The sequence below is a fragment of the Ictalurus punctatus genome, chromosome 2, assembly GCF_001660625.3.
Source record: "Ictalurus punctatus breed USDA103 chromosome 2, Coco_2.0, whole genome shotgun sequence".
Classification (NCBI taxonomy): domain Eukaryota; kingdom Metazoa; phylum Chordata; class Actinopteri; order Siluriformes; family Ictaluridae; genus Ictalurus; species Ictalurus punctatus.
Window position 1 is genome coordinate 36,514,837 of NC_030417.2, and position 14,810 is coordinate 36,529,646.

A 14,810-nucleotide genomic window follows, 5' to 3' on the forward strand; every position below is an offset into this window, starting at 1 on the left:
AGCACTGCTAGAATCAGCACATGCATTGTATGTGTGTTATTGTTTGTATATATGTTTTCATTACGCCACTGTTGGCATTTCACAGGAAATATGAAGACATACGAGCTGTGTTTTGTGTGTGCATGTTAATACCACAGCTCTCGCTCTCTCTCTCTCTCTCTCTCTCGCTCTCTGCCTCCACATCCAGAATAGAGGTGCCACTTGCCACCACAGTCATCTGCTTGGCCACGCTGGGTGCCAGATTTCACACAATGGGGTACTTGCACTCGGGGCTATGACGTATTAACGTTTTGAAAGGGCATAAATCTTGTGTCTCTAGTAAGCACTGTTTACATTCGGTAGTACGGCAAGACAGCAACGTCTAATGTCTTAAAATGAAGTCATCGTGTTGAGTTAACGGTAGCCTGGGTGTTTGTTTCTACTAATAGGCATTTTCTTACCTTAATAGTAGTTCACGTATGACGACGCATCCACGCCGACACCTTTCTCCCGCTCACTAGTGTTCATACAGTGTTGTTCATTTTGGATGACGCCTATTATCCAGAGGGACTTGCAATTGAGACAGGATACAACTGAGCAGTTCAGGGTTTTGCTCAAGGATACAACAGTGACAGCTTGGCTGTACTGGGATTTGAACTCATAACCTTCTGAAAAAGCCTTAACCATTGAGCACCCGCTTCCACCCACTCATGTAGAAGAATCTAATTTAGCCCCTGCACATTCTGTCTAACCCATATGTTCTTTTTGACATGGCAGAACAGCACAGAAAACCACAGCCCATGTCTAGTACACAGACACTGGTCAAAAGTAATGAGAACTAGAACACTCTCTGTAGCTTATGACGGTTGGTAATATATGATATTATTGAGAAAAAAACAAACACAACAAACAAACTATGAAACACAGGACACAAGAAGGCAAATGAATCAAAAACCGAACAAAGAACAGGCGAACACAGCCAGGTAACAAACCGATGATGTGACAGGGGCCGAGACAGGACAAAAACAATAAAGCAAAGCACAAGCACATGACTTCTGTCACCATTAAAACCACAGCGTGAAAGGGGAAACTGTGACAATATCTAATGTTAGATACTAGCTAAACCTTCATGAATAGTGTGAGCAAAGCATAGCTAGATACACTAGTCTTACTAGTAACATTAGCTACTACTTGGCTACTATGTTAATTAAATGGTACAGTCAGCGATTTAGCTAGGTTTAACTGAAGCTTGCTACATTAGAACTCAAAATGCATACAAATACATCCCATCTCCACAGTGTTTCCGGCCCAAAAACAATATAAACCTGAATGGAAAACAGGGCTGTCAACTTGATGTGACCGCATTCCTTTAGATTTGATTCCGTTAAAGCTAGCAATGCATCCTGATTGCTATGCATACATTAAACTGATGCATCGATCCATCCATTTTCTGTACCGCTTATCCTATACAGGGTCGTGGAAAGCCTGGAGCCTATCCCAGGGGACTTGGTGCACAAGGCGGGGGACACCCTGGATGGGATGCCAACCCTATTGCAGGGCACAATCACACACACACACACACACACCCATTCATACACTACGGACAATTTAAAGACGCCGATCAGCCTACGATGCATGTCTTTGGACAGAGGGAGGAAACCGGAGTACTCCGAGGAAACCCCCAAAAGCACAGGGTTGAAAGTTGGTGGTTCTACATAATTCGTTTTTTCTTCCATTTATAGAACCTGGGAAGTTTTTCCTCTGAGAAGATATTTAATTAAAGCTGCGGGAATGTTAGGAGGACTTCAAGTATTACAACCATAAGCATTCTGACTTAATATAGATTTAATACAACAGCACTCTCACAATAGTGTTTTATTTCTTACTTCATCCACTGCACTGTATTTGCTAGGTATGAGCATTAGTTGTGTTTTTAGCATGTTGTGTACACGATCATTACCCTCAACAAATGATTATCTTTTAACCCATTTAATCCCCAAAATGTCCATGAGTAGATGTTTTTTAGTCTTTGAATGCCCTCAGGAAAAAGCGCTTGTCACGTTCGTCCCTCGTAATATTGTACGACACACACCACAGGGGCCTGGGCGAAGAAGTTGCGCTACTCTGCTAATCGGCCGATTTTATGTTCACTAAGGGTACATTTCATCATCACAATCTACCAAATGTTTTGTCTTGCCTTCTTTTATCATCTTCTAAATGAGTTATTTACTACTATTAGCAAACCCCAGAAGAAGCTTGTGCGCCATCTGTGCTGTCAGCGTTGGCAGCTCTGGATTTAAACTCGTCAACGAGACACGAAGACAGATACGGAATCGGTGACATCTATAGCTACCTTGTGGATAGGGCATTAGCATGCATATTAGCCATAGCTGAATGCCTACCCCGCCCTCGGATCATATAATTACACTGTCCTCCCAAATAAATGCTTGGGAGGAGCATATACAGATAATTAACATGTTCCTATGAAACACCTGGCTCGAGATATAAAGAGTCTCGCACAACCGAGCGCCTACTAATGCTTAGTGGTCCGGGGTGGGCGAATAATGATCACCGTGTCTCGCGAGCACAGAAGGGCACTTAAACTGTCTTATAACGGTTAAGGAACACCTGCAGACACACTTTCACACTAAAGGCCGCACATTATAAGCCTCGACAAGCGTTTATTTAGAAACAGGAACTGTACAGGACACAAAAGCGGCATATCCTGGACCCTTGGATCGTCAATAATGCATCGTAAACACATTGCATTTATAGCACGGCGATGTTGAATTCTCAATTCTGATTGGTTACAAAGTGTCGATTCATTTTCTACAACAGCAGATCTGACAGTATTTCAAATCACAGGTTTATTTTAATATTTGTTCATTCTAATGCATTTCTGGGACTCGTATAGCAGATGCTTGTTATGGGAAGGAGTCACCAGTGTCAGTATGCACTGTAAGAGTCGGAAACAAAGCTGTAACTTTGGGAATGTGCGCAAGATAGAAGTTCTTATATATATATAACATAATTTCTTATTTCTTTTTGTCTTAAACTATTGTTCATCTCCTGATATTGACTATATTGCAGGAGTACATGTTCAACAGTTTCTACTTCCAGCTATTTATCACATTATTATTATTATTATTATTATTGTTGTCTTCCTCTTTCACTAAGTAGCCATCATCTCTTTCCCTCATTTTCTCAATTCTAAGCAAAGCCTTGAATGACTGGTATAAATACACAGAAGTAAACGAGTGTTAACAGGAAACAGGCGAGTGAGCGCAACGTAATATCCGGACTGGATAAGATTGTCGATTCGTGGTGGCTCTGGAATCGGCAGAAGATTCCGATTTGACAGCCATTTTGTTATCCCAGCGGTCATGTTCTGCCTTCTGTGTAGATTATAAAAACAGTAGACACTTTCAAGCAACAGTCTCCCAGTAGTAGTAGAACATGTCAAGCACTTTAATAATACATGTCAAAATTCAAGAGTTTATTTAGCTGTTTTTGCTTTTCTGCTCAACACGGTCGTATAGAGTGATTATTTGAGTTACTAATGACTTCCTGTCAGCTCAGACCAGTCTGGTCTGGACATTCTCCTCTGGTCAATCTCGCTCATCTGCAAGGTGTTTCAGCCTGAAGACTCACTGGATGTTTATTTGTTCTTCGCCCCATCCTGTGTAAACTCTAGAGACCGTTGTGTGTGAAATTCCCAGGTGATCAGCCATTTCTGAAATACTCAAACCAGCCTACAGTATCTGGCACCAACATCCATGCCACGGTTAAAGTCTTAGAGAACACACGTTTTCATCATTCTGATGTTTGATGTGAACATTCACTGAAGCTTTTGAAGCCTGTATCTGCAAGATTAATTAATTCATTAATTTATTTATTTATTGCATTGCAGTGCTGCCACATGATTGGCAATTGCACTGAATGCTAGCAATTTTTCCTCAAAATGCGTTTCTTTTTCTATAATCAGAGTCAGTACTCATGTAAACAGAGGAATACTCCAGTAAAGGTTGACGTACAGCTTAAACTTGTCGACTCGAGGTAAACCAGAAAAAATGATCGAATACAGTCCGTACAGGAATTCGCAAGTTTGCTCGATGTCGTCTTGCGTACCGTTCTGAGTTGCACCGTGGTCCTGAAGAAACGGCATTTCTTTCCAGTGTATACGTTCCAAATAGAGGAATGACAATAAAATAAAATAAAAAACTCATTCGACTTGACTTGATTTCTGCGATCGCAAAATCGTGAAATCCTGGAGGGACGGAAAATCGATGAAAATCGATGAAGTCGACGAAAGAAACAGAAAAAAGACACTGATTTTAGTTACTGATTTTTAGCTACGTCCAACACGAAAGCGAAGAAAACAAAATGGAAGATCTTTAATCCCAAATCTCTCAGTTAGCTAGCATGATGATGATGCCGACTAGCTGAATTCCAGCTGTCACAATAACAGCTGTGACAAATACAGCGTGAACACAGCAGCAGAAAGATTACGGTGATGGGTATTACAGGTCTCATCTTCGCAGTCACGTCACTTTACACTTCCATGTGTTAGTAATCTAGTTCTTATCAACTACTCGAAGCTGTCTGATGCTAATAAGTCGACTTATGAGATAAATATATGATTAGGCAATCGTACTTTCTTACTTTGATACAGAAATCTCCGTCTCTAGAAGTTTCTCAAAATAATAATTGCTGCATTGTTGTTACATTGGATTTTATGCAACAACAACAACAAAAAAATGACAACACAGAATTTTATTGCTTTATTTATAGCAGTTTATTAATAATTCCTTGATTAAACGTCAAAGTAATCTATCCTACTGTTCTGTAAAACTATTCTGGCTCCTAAGCTTGTCTTCACACCGAAATAAAATGTTTTATTTCTAACATCATTGAAAGACTAGATATTTTCGTTTTTGTTTTTTTTTAATTAAGTATGCAAATCTAGGCATTTTTAATTAACCGTAACCTCATTTGCATAGATAAATGTCAATTTCTAAAATATCAGCAATCAATTTGCAAAGGTTGGTTGTGATAATGAATCCATTCGCCGTTTTCACCTCTGAGATGTTTACCATGTTGCAGTGTTGTTTTTCTGCTGACTGTATTTTCTAGAAATCAGATGGAGATATTCGTGCAAGTGGTAAATAAACGGTTTCCTCAGACAGATCATAAAGATGCTTATATCAAATCATACCAAAGACAATATATGAGTGCTTCTTTAGTTTAGTTTCTTCCAGGGACAAATAAAGCTCCCAGGTGTCATTTCTCCTGTAATAATTGCTAACCTCCAGTTATTGCCTCAATAATGGCAACAATACAGTCAGGTAAGGATGCCATCAGTGTTTTGAGAGAGTGCCTGTCACAAGACGACAAACTTCTTGTGACGGTTTCTTTTCCGCAATCGGATTGGTTAGAAAGTGTCGATTAGGGCGCACGGTGGTTTAGTGGTTAGCACGTTCGGCTCACACCTCCAGGGTCGGGGGCTCGATTCCCACTGTGGCCCTGTGTGTGTGGAGTTTGTGTGTTCTCCACGTGCTGCGGGGGTTTCCTCCGGGTACTCCGGTTTCCTCCCCCAGTCCAAAGATGTGCATGGTAGGCTGATTGGCGTGTCTAAAGTGTCCGGGGTGTGTGAGTCTGTATGTGAGTGTGCCCTGCGATGGGTTGGCACCGTGTCCAGGGTGTACCACGCCTTGTGCCCAATGCTCCCTGGGATAGGCTCCAGGTTCCCCGTGACCCTGAAGAAGGGGTAAGCAGTATAGAAGATGGATGGAGAAGGTGTCGATTCATTTTCTATCACAGCACCTCTGACGATAGTTCCATTTATATTAACGCACTCTGTGATATGTTATCGTGTCTATAGTCAGTACCTCCAGGAGTTTGCAATTTCGCAATCGCAGAAACACAGACTCAAGGAAACCCCGCAATATTCACAGGAGCTTGCAATTTTTCTAAATGACCTCGGATTTTCTGCAGATTCGGGCCACGTGACGTCATCGTGACGAGCGTTCGGCCAAAGCCCTGTTCGATTCACATGCGTCGAACATGAGTTCAGCTCAATGGTTCAGCTCATTTACCAACAAACATCGCTGCGAAAGAGCGCGCAGAACAATTTTGTGTGATTGCGATTTCGCCGATTCAAGTAATTTTCCACAAAAAAGCACAAAAAACAAATTTTGAAAAAAAGCCACAGCAATCACAAAAAAACCAACTCCTGCACGGACTGCATAGTAATGGCTAACACAGGGGCTTATGATGATATACCTACAATTGAGGTCATATGCCTTTACATATGCATTGCAAAAATGATAATAATTTACACCGATCACCCTGGTCAAAAGTTTACACCCCCATTAATGTATCGTGTTGCCTTCTTGAGCATCAGTGAACGTTTGAACCTTTTGTAATAGTCGTGTACGAGTCCCTCAGTCGTCCTCAGTGATCTCAACGTCATACAGAAAGGGGTCAGATATGCAGAAGATGCTGGAAAAGAAAAGAATGTGCAGGACCTGGAGGATTTTTCAGAAGAACAGTGGGCAGTTTAACTGCTCGGGACAAACACGAGACTCATGAACAACTATCACAAAACATAAAAACAGTCGTGGATCATCCAGGTAACGACACACACTTCCTGTGGCAGTGGCTCTAAAGAGATTTTTCCTAAAAGGTCAAGCACACACATCACCTGGGTTCCTAATGCCATGGAGTCACCAGTTGCCATGACAACAGGCAGCCCGTTGTTTTGAGTTGAAAAGGCCAGAGTTTGTGGTTCATGAGAAATGTGGTGTTCCTTCTCCAAGACAGGTATGTGTGTGTGGTTCAGTGTTTCAGTGTCTTGTGCATTCAAACAAACAAACAAACAAACAAACAAAAAAAAACCCCACATATCTAGACTGTAAGGGTCTGACTCACCGTCTCAGCTGCCACAGCATCTGGAATAATTAACATCCAGGAGTGTATAATTAACACACTAGGGGTCCGAGCAGCCATGTTAAATGCCCGTTACTAAAAGCTAAGTGTCTCACGACTATAAATTTTTTACTAGTCGAGCAGCAAAAAAAAAGAAAAGAAAAAGTAGTCGAATAGTCACATTTTTCATAGTTAAAGGTGTTTCAGGTAATCAATATTCAACACGTCAAGCCGTACTTAACAGCCGCTACATTACAATTAATACTGATACAATACAAATTCCTTTCTGCAACGCTAGCTACCGTATGTAGTACCTTATTGTATGATAGATATTAGCTATTAATGCAGCAGAACATAACCCTTTCCTGCAATGCTAGCTAGCTTATTTAATACCTTATTGTATGACATTAGCTAGCTAGTAATGCAGCAGAACATAACCCTTTGCTGCAACGCTAGCTAGCTTATTTAATACCTTATTGTATGACATTAGCTAGCTAGTAATGCAGCAGAACATAACCCTTTGCTGCAATGCTAGCTAGCTAGTAATGCAGCAGAACATAACCCTTTGCTGCAATGCTAGCTAGCTTATTTAAGACCTTATTGTATGACATTAGCTAGCTAGTAATGTAGCAGAACATAACCCTTTGCTACAATGCTAGCTAGCTTATTTAATACCTTATTGTATGACATTAGCTAGCTAGTAATGCAGCAGAACATAACCCTTTCCTGCAACGCTAGCTAGCTTATTTAATACCTTATTGTATGATATTAGCTAGCTAGTAATGTAGCAGAACATAACCCTTTGCTGCAACGCTAGCTAGCTTATTTAATACCTTATTGTATGACATTAGCTAGCTAGTAATGTAGCAGAACATAACCCTTTGCTGCAACGCTAGCTAGCTTATTTAATACCTTATTGTATGACATTAGCTAGCTAGTAATGCAGCAGAACATAACCCTTTCCTGCAACGCTAGCTAGCTTATTTAATACCTCATTGTATGACATTAGCTAGCTAGTAATGTAGCAGAACATAACCCTTTGCTGCAATGCTAGTTAGCTTATTTAATACCTTATTGTATGATATTAGCTAGCTAGTAATGTAGCAGAACATAACCCTTTGCTGTAACGCTAGCTAGCGTATTTAATGCTTTATTTAATGAACACTTTCCTGATTTGTATATTTATCCGGCAGAAAAAAAATGTTAGAACGACAGTAATACCCTTTGACCTTCGTGTAAGGAACATGACACGTGACGTCAGGACGGAACAGCTCGGCATTTACACCCCTCGTTTCAGATCAGTTCTGTTAGCCGTGTGCTTGTTTCGGATGTGAGATCTGCACCACGACAACGCTACTGTGAGCTTTTATAAGAGCCCGAGATAACAGAAACAGGTTAATTGTGCAAAAATTGTGGTGTGTCATTTGGTATCAATAACCTCTCTTATCATTACAAGCTTCACACTGGTAATTTTAGTTAAATTAGGCCGTGTGTGTGTGTGTTTATGTGAGAGATAGAGAGAGAGAGTGTTCTTTGGGAACATAGTGGTAATTGAAAGGAAGAGTGCAGTGGTGGGCGCAATGCCTAATTGGGCAGATGGCTCACTGTGCCTCCCTCAGTGATGCATGCAGCCCTTAAGATGCGTGCACACACACACACACACACACACACACACACAGGTAAGTATTCCACTTTTGTCCTCTACACCTTGTTACCTGACACTGAGCACACGACACATCACACCTCATTCACCATCTAAAATCCCTCCATCAGTTCTGCTCTTCTGTGTGCGAGTTTTCTTCTTTTCTTCCTTTCACCTGACACTAAAAGAAGCTTGTGTTCGGTACCTCTAATGAAATCTTTCTGAAAGAGTTCAAACGAATGTGCCTTCATGTCTCTTACTCATCGCGCCCAACCCCCCCGATTGGCGGATGCTAATCCAGATAAAAGTCGTACTCGAAGTAAACACGAACGGAATTAAGACGTGTGGAGTATTTCCTGTTTTAGTCGCGTTATCGGCGTGCGTTACAGACACGTACACACCTTAATCACACTATTAACGTCGTGTGGGAGTTTTCACCGCATTGTGTGACAGGACACGTACACACACGGCAGCGCTCGACCGTTTGACGGCAAACAAGAGAGCACGGCCGCGTCCCAAACCGCGTACTTACTTACTGTATAGGTAAAATAAATGTATTAATATATAGTAGGTAAGTACGCGGTTTGGGACGCAGCCCACAGCTTCAAGCAGTCGTGTATTAGCACGTACAGCACGACTGATAATTAACCGCACTCGAAGCGTTCATAAGATTAAAAATAACAACACCCAAAACTGTACACGGTCCCATAACGAAGACCAACTGTATATCGATACGTGAAATTCTGGAGGGAACGTCGGACGGCGTGGCGTGGGGACGTAATCACGTGTGACGTTAATCGCTCTAGGTTCTATAACATGTAAAACGTGTACATGAAAGGGGTATTCTAAAAGCCACTCATGTAAACACCTTAATCAGAATATTATACGTCTTATTTAGAATAAAGTCAAGAATTAGATTACTGCTGTCCGTGTAAACGTAGTCAGTGACGCTGATTTTATCCACTTTGGAGAACGGATTCCAAAAGATTTCGGAGATGAAATGAAGAGCGTTAAAGGGACACTGTGGGCAAAACCAAAAACACTCCCATTGATAAATCTGTAAACAAACTCACTCTGCGTTACTGAGACGACTCAATCATCTCTATCTTGAGATTTCCTGCTTTGAATACGGTGGGGGAAACCTCTGATTACGCGTTTTGCCGGTAAAAATATTTTAAAAACAACAATCTATTTAAGAATGGATATTGCTAGGTGGGATGTTTGATTTATTTATTATTTTTTTGCTATCTTTTTTTAGCCATGAAACATCATACATTAACAGCTACCATCCCCTCTGAAACTACTGGAACGGCAATGCCAATTCCTTGTTGTTGTTGTTTTGTTTTTTTTGAAGATCGAAGACATTTGGGTTTGAGATCAAACGATGAATATGAGACGAGTTTTTAGGATTTCAGCTTTTATTTCCTGGTATTTATATGTACTGTAGATGTGTTAAATGACATAGTACATAGCACATTTTGTACCAGACCACCCAATTTGTAGGTGAGCAAACATGTGACTGATAGGTGTTTCTTGTTACCCAGGTGTGTCCTGTTAGATTGACTGCTTAAACAATAAATAGCCCTAACTCTGGGTCTGAGCCTTCATTTTCACCTGTGAAGACTGCATTTGTTGTTAAAAAGGGTAAACCAACATGAAGGTCAGAGAGCTGTCTATGGGAGAAAAGCAAGCCATTTTGAAGCTGAGAAAAGAGGGAAAATCTATCAGAGGCATTGTACCAGCATTGTGCATAGCCAATAGAACAATTTGGAATGTCCTGAAAAAGAAAGAAACCACTGGTGTACTGAGAAACAGACACTGAATTGGTCAGCCAAGGAAAACAACAGGTGATGACAAACATTGTGAGAGCTGTGCAGAAAAACCACAAAATAGCAGACAATGACATCACCAGCAACCTCGACAGGGCAGGGGTGAAGGTATCACAATCCAACGTTTGAAGAAGACTTCAAGAGCAGAAATATAGAGGACATACCACAAGATGCAAACCGCTCATCAGCAGTAAGAATCAGAAACGCCAGATTTCAATTTGCACACGAAATACAGAGACGAGCCACGACAGTTCCGGAACCAAGAGTAACCTTTTCCCAAAGTGATGAAAAGGCCAAAGTGTGGAGAAAGAAAGGATCTCATGATCCGAAACATACGAGCTCACCTGTGAAGCGTTGTGGAGGTAGTGTCATGGCTTGAGCTTTTGCACGGCTGCTTCTGGAACATTCTCACTCATCTTTATTGATGATGGAACTCACGATGGTCGCAGCAGAATCAATTCAGAAGTTAACGGGAACATTCTGTCTACCACTTTACAGAGAAATGAATGCAAACGAATCAGAACTTTATCATGCGGCAAGACGACGATCCACAACACACCGCCAACTCAACAAAGGACTTCATCAGGGGGGAAAGTGGAAGGTTTTAGACTGGAAACGTCAATCATCAGACCAGCATTTCACCTCCTGAAGAGAAGACTGGACGGAACATGTCACTTCAGCTTCAATTTATCTTGTCTTGTGTGTGCATTGTCTAGCTTTTATTTATTTATTTATTTCTTTCTTTCTTTAGTTCTGATGATAAACTGTTTTAGCTAAAATTCGAAACATTTCTAAAGCTAATTTAATAAGCACAAATGAAATAATGCACTAATCGGTGTGAAAACTGGTTGTTTGATTTATTCTCCTGTACGTCCTATAGGCTTCGGGCTAGTTCTGCTGGCAGATTAGCAAAGCATGATAATTGTACTAGCTACACGCACCAGAAGCATCAAAGATTTCTCTTACTTCCTTATAAGATTTATTTGTCTATTTCTATTATTTGTCTCTAAACACACGTTCTATAGTATTGCTGTTGCGCAACACACTTGCTAGCGTGAATGTACTCTGTGGACGTTTTTCACAATGCTAAAAGGGCAGCTAAAAAGCTTCACTCCCCCGTTAAATACATCCGTTGTATAGCTCCAGTGCAAAAAAAAAGAAAGAAAGAAAGAAAGAAAGAAAGAAGAAGAACATCACCCAGAACACCGAACATGTACTCTCTAATCGATGACATCTGTGGTAAGGAGGTAATTTTGTAAATCTGATAATTAGCGAAACTGCTGTGTTGAGAGTGTTGCTGTATCGATTAGCGACGGCTGAGTCGCTAGCACAGAATCATTAGCTGCTAAGCTTCAGCTACTATAGCTCTGATATGCTGTATTTTACTCTCCTCGGTGTGATCAATGATCTCTATGGGCTTGTGTGTGTGTGTGTGTGTGTGTGTGTGTGTGTGTGTGTGTGTGTGTGTGTATGAGGCGTTTTTCCTGAAATTAAACCCAGTGCTTATAACCCTCTTCTGCTTCGAAATGTGTGACTGGGCACCGTGTGTACGAATCTATAAATAATATTGTGGTTTAAGTGTGTGAGTCGTAATGTGTAGTGACAGTGTCCCTGCGCTGTGTGTGTGTGTGTGTGTGTCAAGTTACAGTGCCACTATTCCCACTGTGTCCTCTGTGCTCAAATTGCATTATTCATCCTCATGCCTATACTACTCATCCCTAGACATTCACACTGTAAGGGTATGGTTTGTGTGTGTGTGTGTGTGTGTGTGTGTGTGTGTGTGTGTGTGTGTGTTCTCTATAGTGATCCAGCTATTATTTATGGACACTACAGCCCACGGCGTGATGAATCCATCAGAAGAGAAAAGAAAAAGCTGCACTCGCAGTACCATCTGTCTCGTCGTCACCTCCTGAAACTCGTCACACGTTCTATTTTAAATCGCGATCGTGTAATGATTATTTTTTGGCTGCTCATCCCTTTAATCCCCGCATAAGACCGTTCGTACTCATGAGATACAATTTCTGTACGTTCCTGGGCTGTACGTGAATGACGTGCTGGCTGTCCTGTTCTCGGCTCGAGCTCTACACCGGAAAGCATGAGCGTGAGACGGAGAGCGAAGAAACATGTTCTTTTTACAGGACAGAGAAGAACAGCTCACGAAGTCATTAGCTAGACCACCAGACAAGTCAAAGTGTGACCAATGTGACGCCCTGTCCCATGTTCTGGTTGGCCATAAGTCCAATTAACTTGACTAAAAAGAGACTTTGGGAAATAAGGCTAAAATATCGGCGCCCCTGGGAGAGGCAACTTCCAGAGTTATCTCGGTCTCTGGTGACCGTGATTGCGCAGGAAGTATTTGAAATGTATACATGCGTAGTGATCGCGTATCGTGTTATGATATTTGGCCAAAAATCACATAGTGTATGGGTGTGATGGTCCGGTGTCCACAAACATTAGCTACACTGCGTTGTACTGCTCTTTAGTACCTTTTCCACGACATGCAGTGACCGCTTGGCAGTTCTGGGATTTGAACTCGCGCATAAGGTAGGTGGGGGTTGGTCCATTTTTGAGCCTTCTAGGAAAGCCATTTGAGTGAAAGTGGGGTAAGATTGGGCCAGAAAAATAAGGAGCGGTTGTAAAGACCATATGGTTGACTCCTCCTGATACTCACGACATGTTATACAGGTCGATGTTCCCCGGAGGAAAACTGGGCCTCCAAACTGCACTAGGAGTTTGTGTCTTTTTCATTAGAACACTAAGATTCTCCTTTAACTTTGATAGTTTTGCATACATTGATATAATATAATATACTTGGGTATATTTCATAACTACAAAGGAGTCAAGTTTTTTTTGATAGAGGAAACGAAATGAACAAGTGTAAACAGTGTGTTGTTAGCTTCCTAAAGCCTGGCAGTGCTTTTTAGGGTAACGTGTATGAGGATAAAGCTACAGGTGAGTCACAGAGGGGGTGTTTCACATTGTATTTGAGTCAGACTGTGCTGAGATGTAAATAGGACTATAAATTGGATAGTTTTTAAACAACTCATCCTTACCCTTAACTCATTCTAAACTTTCCTATCCCATCATATCCCAAACTCTTCTATCCTATCCCATCATATCATATCCAAAACTCTTCTATCCTATCCCATCATATCACAAACTCTTCTGTACTATCCTATCCCATCATATCATATCCCAAACTCTTCTGTACTATCCTATCCCATCATATCATATCCCAAACTCTTCTATCCTATTCTATCCCATCATATCATCATATCCCAAACTCTTCTATCCTATCCTATCCCATCATATCCCAAACTCTTCTGTACTATCCTATCCCATCATATCACAAACTCTTCTGTACTATCCTATCCCATCATATCATCATATCCCAAACTCTTCTATCCTATCCTATCCCATCATATCACAAACTCTTCTGTACTATCCTATCCCATCATATCATATTCCAAACTCTTCTGTACTATCCTATCCCATCATATCCCAAACTCTTCTGTACTATCCTATCCCATCATATCATATCCCAAACTCTTCTGTACTATCCTATCCCATCATATCATCATATTCCAAACTCTTCTATCCTATCCTATCCCATCATTTCCCAAACTCTTCTGTACTATCCTATCCCATCATATCATCATATCCCAAACTCTTCTGTACTATCCTATCCCATCATATCATCATATCCCAAACTCTTCTCTACTATCCTATCATGTCTTATTCTATCCTATCCTATCCCATCCTATCCTAAACTTTCCTTTCTCCTTCATTCCCTATGCTGAACTTTCCTGTCTTAACATAAATTCTCCTCCATTATTCCCTCTCCACTGGTGAAGGTTTGGTGGATCCAGAGCCTATCCCAGGAACTCTAGCATACACACTGGGAATACACCCTGGATGACACAGCAGTCTCACACTCATTAACACCTACCACGACCAATACATCTCCCAACATGTCGTTGTGTAACCCACACGGACACTTGGAGAACATGCAAAACTCTGCACAGAGAGCAGCCCGAGCTCAGAATCAAACAAAAGGAGACACCATTAGGCAGCAGTGCTACCTATTGTGCCATCATGCTGCCCACCCTTTAAACCCTCCGTGATCCACTGTGGCCCTTGTCATGGTCAGACGTCGACGAAAAAAAGAGGAGGAGAGAAGGAGGAGGAAAAACGTGCACGCAAAGGAAAGTGAAAAGAGAAATCCGTGCAGAAAAGACGAGAACAAAATGATAACGGTAAACAACAACAACAGCGTGGGAAGAGATTTCGCGCATACACTTGAAGTACAAGGCGGATTACATTTGATAAATGCTAAATTCCATCAAACTAATCTCAAGCAATTCAGAGGTCTTATAATGAGTGAGGGAGATTTCCACGGATTTCGTGCAGATGAAAAAAGTGCGAAACCCTTC